Raw genomic sequence first — 9,655 nt, forward strand, 5'->3', positions numbered from 1 at the left:
GAGTGGCCTTGCTGCCACGATCCACTGAGATCATGCCCCATGTCGTACAGATTCGTCCCTCCCCTCTCCACCCACATTTCTGGAGCCCCTAATTGATGTTAGATTCATGTTAGTAAAGTTTGAGCCCTGCAACTTAGTATAACTCCTAGATTTTAGTTTTGCTTTATGCATAAATACATTGAGCTACACAAAACAACATGGTTAACATCACAAGACAATTTGATTAAACTTACAAAGTAAGTTTCAAATAGTTTATATAACATGTCAAACATGATTTGCAAAGAAATGAGTAACTCAGTACACAAACAATATTTAAATTCAGCAAAAATTACTTCAAACAGGATGTACATAGAGTAATCTACCCTGTAAAATTCATGCCATTTCATGCAGCGATTTAATCAGAATAAAACAATTATTCAGATAGTTCTTAGAGCAAGATTGAATTCTATAGGACAAACTACAACACTTATGAAGCTCAAACTTTTTCAAAACAGACAACATATTATTATGAACAGCTCATAAATTTTTCATAATTTATCTAGACACAAAACTGAAGTAATAAATTAGACAAAAATAAACCAAAAATTATCAGAATTTTCTAAGAAGGTAACTATTTATCACAATTAAAGTCTTCTTAAACAGCATTAAATCAAAGAAATAGTTAAACAGATCAAAAATTTCCCAAACTTAGATAACAACAAAGTTTTAGTAACATGTGATCATGGAAAAAGTTTCACACACAGAACTTGATTATTTCTACCAGTACAAATAAATTAGGAAAACTAGTATATTCAAGAATCTTGAAACTTTGACATAGCTAATGATGTCGAAAAGGTTTCAAATTTTTACCAGCTGATAACAACACTGCAAGACACGTTCTAGACAAAAATCACATGAAGTTACTGATTAGAACTCATGGAACAAATTAAGCCTATTTATGCTATTCTTTTTCTTGGATTAAAATACACACAAGAACTGAAAATATGCATGTAACAAAACTTGTAGTTCTTGTCACAAGGATTCCAAAACATTTGGATTTGCATTTTTCTAATTTTCTACGAATTTCTAGGCATTTTCAAAATTCAGCCTAAAAGTAAAAAGGAAAAGACATGAAATCTTGCAGATAGGCCCCTAAAAGAATTCGAATCCTAGCAGATATGCCCCTGGCCGGAGTCAGAGCAGGGGGTGGGTGTTGACCGGCCTTATCCCGACGGCTCGGGTCGCCGACGGCGAGGGTGGAGAGGCGTGGGAGCTTCACCAGGTCATGGCGCACCTCTGGGTGGGCTTGGGAGGCCGAGGGGATGGTCAGAGCTAGGTCGTCGACGGCGAGCAGTGGCGGTCGGCGCCCGGGGTACGGCGGCGAGGTTGCTCCGGTGGATAATAGGGGACGAGGAGGGGTCGGTGAGCTGCGCGAGGACAAGGCGAAGCTGATGGTAGGGTCAGCGTGGGCGGAAGAGGGCTGCAGTGGCTGGTCGAAGATGAGCTTTGATCTCGTCGGAGCTCGGGTGGACGGCGGCGGTGTTCTGGAGGTTCTGGGCAGAGAGCGAGCGAGGCAAGGAGGGGAAAAGTGATGCGGGACTCCTCCAGGTGCTGGGGCGCGCGCAAGTTGGGGTGCTAGGGCTCTGTGCTGCGCTGGCTATGGCGGCGGCGAGGTGGTGGCCGCGGAGCTCGGCTGGGGCGGCGTGGCGAGGGGAGGGGGCTCCAGCGTGAGGGGAGGTGGGTCCAGAGCCAAAGGTTAAAGAGTTATTTTGAAAACATAGGAAGGATTTTGAATTTAATGGACTTTTGTCTTTTCTAATGCAAATTCAGTTTAATTTCAAACTAAAAAGCAAAATTTTCTGCCAAGCAATGATTACACTGAATTTTACAAATAAACCCTCCCCAAAAGCAATATTTGCTCTCCCTATTCAAATTAAGTTATAGAAAAGACCCTGCATTAAATCATATTTACACAACTACCCTTAGATTTTTAAAATAAGGTCATTTTTCAAGCAAATTAAGCACATGATGCACAAAATAAATGCAATTCTACTGTGCAGACACCTAGGGTGTCACAGCCTTCCCCCCTAAAAGGAATCTCGCCCCGAGATTACAGGAAGAATAAGTACGGAAAGATTTGGTACCTGGATTGGTTCTAAGAAAGTCGGGAAAATTTCTTTGGAGAAAATTTTCAGTCTCCCAAGTGGCTTCTTCCTCAGTATGATGATTCCACTGGATTTTGTACATTTTAACTTTCTCCCTTCTAGTACTTCTTTCTTTGGTGTCAAAAATTTTGATTGGGTACTCAGCGTAAGATAAATCGGGTTCAATCTCGATATCTTGTGGTTCTAGAATCTCAGTGGGCACTTTGATGCACTTCTTGAGTTGAGATACATGAAAGACATCATGAATGGCGGCCAACTGAGAAGGAAGACGAATCCGGTAAGCAACTGGTCCACAAGTTTCGATGATTTCAAATGGTCCGATGTATCGGGGTGCCAATTTCCCTTTTATGCCGAAGCGTTGAACACCTCTAGTAGGAGATACTCGCAAATATACGAAATCCCCTACCTTGAACTGTAAAGGATCTCTTCTTTTGTCTACATAACTTTTCTGTCTTGATTGGACTACTTTAAGATTAGCCTGGATAACTTTGACTTTCTCTTCTGCCTCAGTAACTAGATCTGGCCCAAATACTTTGCGTTCTCCAGCTTGTGACCAACTCAAAGGAGTTCGACACCTTCGACCGTATAACGCTTCAAATGGTGCCATTTGCAAGCTAGATTGGTAGCTGTTATTATATGAAAACTCTACCAGTGCTAGTCACTTATCCCAGTTCTTGCCATATTGATTAGCACATGCCCTCAACATGTCTTCAAGGATTTGATTGATTCGTTCAGTTTGCCCATCTGTTTGTGGATGATAAGCTGAACTACGAATCAATTTAGTTACAAGGGATTCTTGCAATTGCTCCCAGAAACGTGCAATAAACTGAGCCCCACGATCAGAAATGATCGTCTTTGGAACTCCATGTAGACGGACAATCTGGTCGAGATAAATCTCTGCATACTTCTTGGCAGAATAAGTTGTATTCACAGGAATAAAATGAGCGGTCTTGGTGAGTCTATCAACGATTACCCAAATAGAATCATGCTTCTGCGAAGTGTTGGGTAAGCCAACGATAAAATCCATACTGATGTCCTCCCATTTCCAGGATGGAATGGGTAAATGTTGGAGAGTACCAGCTACTTTCAAGTGACTAGCTTTAACTCTTTGACAGACATCACACTCAGAAATATATTTGGCGATCTCTCTTTTCATCCGAGTCCACCAGAAATTCTGCTTAAGATCCTGGTACATCTTGGTACTACCGGGATGAATAGAAAACTTCGAGAGATGTGCCTCATCAAGGATTTGTTTTCTAAGCTGGTGATTCTTGGGTACAACAAGACGAAATTCAAACCATAGAACTCCTTTATGATCCACTCGGAAACACTTGTACTTTGCTTCTCCTTGGGATAATTTTTCCTTGATGATTTTGATACCTTCATCATGTAATTGTGCCATGATGATGCTATCATGAAGTGTAGGCTCGACAGCTATATGGTTCAGACTTTCTTGAGGTACCATTTCTAGATTTAGTTTCATCACTTGAGATTCTTTGGAACGAAAAGATCATTAGAACATCAAGATGGGACTAAGGATGAAGGCATGACTCAAATCCATCTTTTCATCCAAGGAAATCTAAATGTTTCAACAAACATGCTCCTAATATTAAGTTTAAACTCAACTTATGATTTAAGTATACTAATACATATCCATGAAGATCCACACTAGAAATCCCTTAAAAAGACTCATGTAACAATTTCAAATTCTAGAAATCAAATCAAACATATTCACACTATGCATGCACGACCTATTCGCCCTCTCAAGATAAATAATTGCCAACTATTGTTGAGCTTACGCGGTTAGTACGGTTGAATAACATGAATACGTCTCTCCCTATTATATCTAGTCGATAAATTCTAACCGTTCTTAACTTATCGAATCGCGGTTAGTGTACCTGCAGAATATTGACAGAATATATATATATATAAGGAAACGTCAGTAAAAGTTTGAGCCCCATTGCTTTCATGCTGTCCTAAATAAATAAAAGATGATCCTAGCTTTATCTGTTTAGTTTAATTATCATGATAAATCTACTAAGCAAAACGAGCTAAGTTTTATGCAGTAAATTCCTTACTCAGAGGGCAACCTTGTGTAAAAATGTCAACCCCAGAAACCTTACCTAACATCACTTATGAAATTTCACATGGTGCCTTGTTTTTAAATAAAAAAAATGCTTTCAGCTTAGCACCAAATGTGAGGCTGCTGGTGAGCAGCACAAATGCGCGTCACACGGAGGAATTGGGCGAGCCTGCTGGTGAGCATCATGAATGCGCGAGAGCAGTGGAGAATCTAGGAGGCTGCCGCTACGCTCCACGGGACAGCAGCACCGCAGGACAGCTTTGATGGGTCAGTAGATTTGATGGGTCAAACTTTGATGGATGCTCCACGGGACAGCAGCACCGCAGGACAGCTTTGATGGGTCAGTAGATTTGATGGGTCAAACTTTGATGGATCGTAGTGGAGGCAGCTTTGACGCGGAGGCAGAAGCTGCTCACTGTTCCATGCAGTGGAGGCAGCTTTGACGCGGAGGCAGACGCTGCTCACTGTTCAATGCAGCATTCACTCCTCTGGTTTCTCTCTCTCACTTGCCTCTTGCCTCTTGTTTAGTTGCGTAAATTTTACACCTCAAAACTATCACATCGAATGTTGCGGCATATGCATAGAGTATTAAATCTAAATGAAATAAAAAACTAATTTCATAGTTTTCTTGTAAATTACGAGATGAATCTAATAAGCCTAATTAGACATAATTAGACACTATATTGCCATAGTAGCTGCTACAGTACCATGTGATAGTAACGAATTAATTAATCTTAATAAATTCGTGTCGAAGTTTACAGACGAGTTCTGTAATTAGGTTTATAATTAGTTTATATTTAATACTTTAAATATGAAAAGATTCCATTTTAAAAAATTTACACGGGGGACTAAACGAGGGCTCCAGTGTTCGCTCACTCTTGTGAACCACGGTCAATGTGGAGCATGCCGTGCCGCTCGAGCCCACCGTGTGTGGGCAGTGTGTATCCGTACGCTATAGGTGGCCGGCGCAGCCGTGTCCTGTAGACTGCCATAGTAAACACTTGCGCACTGGAGATGTCTGAATTCATTGCGAGTTGGGATGCATGGTTCATCCGATGGTTCCAATCCGAGGAACAGTGACGACCGCGCCATTTACATATTAAACAGAAGCCCAACTCAGCTGCAGCGCCGCGCCGCACGACAACAACATCATGCCGTCATCTTCAAGCCGAGTGACCTTTTCTGTGATTTTCTGTTAGCTAGCTTAGGATCTAGTGAGTCTGTGATTCGTTTGGTGCTAATTGTGCCTGCTCTTGGTGTTTGTTGCGATTCTGCTGGCCGGATGACACACCGTGACTGAGTCCCTGAGCTTCTGTTTGTCCATTAGTTTCTTTTTGTTTATTAATTCATTTTAACCTGCAAAGAATTTATGTGAACAGTATATTACAATTTTGCTTTTAGGTCAGTTCAATGTACCTTATGTGCTCTGATTTGCCATTAAAAGTGCTTTTAGAGTTGTCTTGGATTGGTGAATTGCCTTTATTCAGAATTATTGTTCAACTAGTTCCAATGTTGAAAGTACTCTTGCATAGAAGTATTTATATAAAGCTAAAAACTGATTCGTGGTATGTCTTGCCGATTTACTGGCTCGAGCTTTCGTGGATTGGAATATACAATTAGGACGGAAGGCTAAGTATTATTTGCCATCTGCTCTTTGTTGATTTTCAAACGGAATTCTAATATGTACTCTCTTTATTCAGAGTTCTCTCTCATTCCTCGATTCGTGAAGTCCTGAGCTCCCACACCTTCCCAGCTCCCTCCTCGACGCCTCCGCCCACTTTGCTCTCCATCCCGCCACCATAGCCACCGGACCTCGATCTCCATCCCGCAGCCGCCATTCATCTTCCCACCCCTTCCTTGCTCACCCTTTAGCAAAAACCGAGCGTTGGTAAGTCGATCGATGGTGCTTGGTGCTTGCCTCCTTCCACAATGTTTGCAATGTTTCCGCGACCGTTCTCGAGCTCGCCGCCGGGGCGATGGGAAAAAATCACCAAAACTTAGGCTGGTTCCAAAGGTACCGATCAGCCTAGTACCGCCAAGACAAATTTATTTTATTAAATTTAAAAATTCAGGAATTACATCGAAATTAAAAATAAAAATTACATAATAATTTAAAATAAAGATTATATAATTTTATTTAAAAACTAAATACAAATTACTCGTCATCCTCCTCCTTCTCCACCAAGTTCGCATCCTCCTCGTCAAGTTTAAGCTCCTTTTCCAAACGTTTCAAGGCCCGTTGATGAACAGGGTGGAAAGAGCACACGGGGCTGCGATGACGGAGCGGGCTCGGAGCGGCGATGGAGTGGAGAAGAATCGACAAACTCCTCAGAAACATTGGCCAACGGTGTGTCGGCGTTGAGGAGGTCGAAGTACTTCTGCGTGTTCGTGCTCCAATTGGTCATGGTGGAGAACTATTTGAAATATGCTTAGAAATGGTGGAGAACTAGTGTGAAATGTACTTAGAGAGGGAGTGGAATGAGTTGAGAGAGGTGTGGAATGAGCTCAAACCGGGCACCTCTATTTATAGATGGATGGGGGGTGAAATTTTGAATTTTTTGCAATTTTTTTGGAGCTCAAACTGTCACAGACAACTAGTTTACGTGGCGCTGACGCGGCATGGCGGGCGAATCAAAGCCCGCCACGTCGCGTTGGTCAGTACCGACCGCGACCGGCTCCAACACGGTCCCTACGCTGACGGCCCCCAACCCATGGGAATTTTCGGTGTTGGGATCCGTCCCTTCACGAGATTTAGAGTACACAATGTTTGATTTAGAGTACACAATGTTTGGTGCACACTAATAAGGCATCTCAGCGGGGGACGCAAATGTTGGTGGACGTAGCATAATTCAATCCGTCCCTTATAGGATGGATTAAGAAAATGAAACCAGTTACAGAAGTTCTTTAATTATTACAGTTTATTTTGTATTCATTGTTTAGCGGAAGCAGAAATACGCAAACTAGCGATAACTAGACATCTCGATAAGCCCATACGAGACATCACTCTGGAGGAGCGGAGTCAGTACCAACTGAAAGTCCATTCCACACCACGGAACAACCAGAAGGCAAGGATCACGGCCAAGCTCTACCAATGAACATAGCTTCAAAAGCCCCACCTGAAAACAATGCCACAAGTAAGACTGAGTATACTAATACTCAACAAGGCTTACTCGTAAATGGTTATACCTTAGTCCACTTTAACTAAACATGCAAGACTTTTGGCTGAGGAGTTTGTTTTACCGAAAAGCAGCTAATAATAAATCCTTACTTTCAGCTTTTAGCTTTCATAATTCTAGTTCAATTAACCATTTTAAATGAGCATCTATCTCTAATCACCCATGTTAAAGAATTAATCAAACATCATCAGTATTCATTATTATCATGTTGCACTTGTTACTCGATGTGACAAGTATGTTAAGCAGTCTCATTGACCGTGAGTGGCGGCCGATTCGAATCGAGTTCTTAATCTTGCAAGGCAAACCTAACACACACGCATAGGGAGCGAAGTCATCCACACAACAGTTACCCTTTCTTCCCGTGTCATGAGAGAGGCCCACCGCCCTCGACTTTGTACGGTATCTTTATGTTTAATACAGGTACGTTTTATCAAAAAAAAATTCCTCCCGCCGCCGCTCGCCGCGGGCGCTCCGGGTCCGGTCAAGCAAGCAGCATGGCGGAGGGGCTGATGGACGAGCTCGTCGAGGAGATCCTCCTCCGCCTGCCGCCGGACGACCCGCGCCGCCACCGTGTGTAGGCGGTGGTGCCGCATCGTCTCCGCTCCAGGCTTCCGCCGCGGCTTCGCCGAGCGCCACTGTGCGGCTCCCATGCTCGGCTTCTTGGCCAACCTCAGGGACGGAGGCGAGGACGACGACTGCGAGTACGACTTCGTCGCCCGCTTCGTCCCCGCCACCCCCTTCCGCCCGAGCCACGCCGACCGCCTCGACCGCCGCGCGCTCGACGCCCGCCACGGCCGCGTCCTCCTCACCACCACGCCCTGGGGGCCGAACCTCGAGGTCTGGGACCCCGTCACGGACGAGCTGTGGGAGCTTCCTGGCCCTGCCCTGCCGCACTCACCTTTCAGCTGGAACGCGGCGGTGGTCTGCGCCGCCCACGGCGAGTGCGACCACCTCGACTGCCGCCGCGGGCCCTTCCTCGTCGTCTTCCTGGACGACTCCGGCCCTGAGGAGATGCACGTGTACGTCTACTCATCGGAGGTTGGCGCCTGCAGCGAGCCAACCTACGGCCCTCCCTCCCCAACCTATGGGGTCGAAATGGTTCCTACCGCCCTTGTCGGGGAATGCGCTCTACTTCCTGATTGATGCGACCAACAACATTCTAGAGTATGATTTGGCCAAGCGGAGCGTGTCTGTGCTTCACCTGCCTCTCGGTTTCGTTTCGGATTTTGCGGTGCTCACGACGTCGGAGGACGGCATGTTGGGATTCGCAAGGGTGGGGAACTCCAGACTCTGGCTCTGGTCAATGGAGACAGGTCCTGAGGGGGATGCTACATGGGCACCAAAAGGATCCATTGAGCTCCTGACACTGCTCCAAGTTGATGCAGCTGCCATCGTAAATGATTATGTTGGTTTTGCCCATGGCGCTGGGGTCTTTTTGTGGGGACAGAGGATGCTTGGTTCAGTATTGCTCTAGAGTCCGGACATGTGAGGGAAGAGGACTGTGGTGATGGTCACACCCACGGTGTTGTTCCATACACGAGCTTCTACATCCCAGGTACAACTTTGCGTAGTCCATGGTTTTTCAGTTTCTAGAATTTAGTCCATGAAAATATGGAAAAGTGAATTTGTCAAAGTGAAGTAACTGTAGAAATTTTCTACTCCCACCTATTTTTTGTTGCAGGGTCCTTGAAATTGGTTAGAGATGCCTAGGAACTTATTCATCTTGTATACATGTTATGGATGGATGACGACATCTTGGCAATTAATCTTAATCTGAGCCAAGCTAGGAACTTATCTGGCAAACCCAAGAAAGTCAGATATCTGGGTTTACGATCATCTATGCTTTCTGTTTAGCACTTTGAGCGAATAATGTTACCCATCTGTTCCCAAATGTCGTTTGTCCTGTCAATTGCTTCGTGTGCACATGTAAAAAAAATATTTTATTATCATACTTTAAGTGGGCACTTGGAACTGAATATACATATATTCACTCTGTTTCTCTGTTCTGCAGATTTTCATCAGTATGGATTAGCTCCTCTCTGAACCGAATAAGTGCTGAGCAAGTAATAAGTTTTCATGCTCAATTATGGGTCTTGAAAAAACTCCTGCTCATGAATTGTAAACATATGTTTGGTCTTGTTGGAGCTTTTGTTAAGATTTGCCTTAGCAGGGTTCTTGAATGATATTATGTTGGATATGTGCTTTGCTTTGCTGAAAAGTACTCTGTAGTTCAATTTGAGTTTGATATGAGC

The sequence above is a fragment of the Panicum virgatum genome, chromosome 7N (assembly GCF_016808335.1).
Source record: "Panicum virgatum strain AP13 chromosome 7N, P.virgatum_v5, whole genome shotgun sequence".
Classification (NCBI taxonomy): domain Eukaryota; kingdom Viridiplantae; phylum Streptophyta; class Magnoliopsida; order Poales; family Poaceae; genus Panicum; species Panicum virgatum.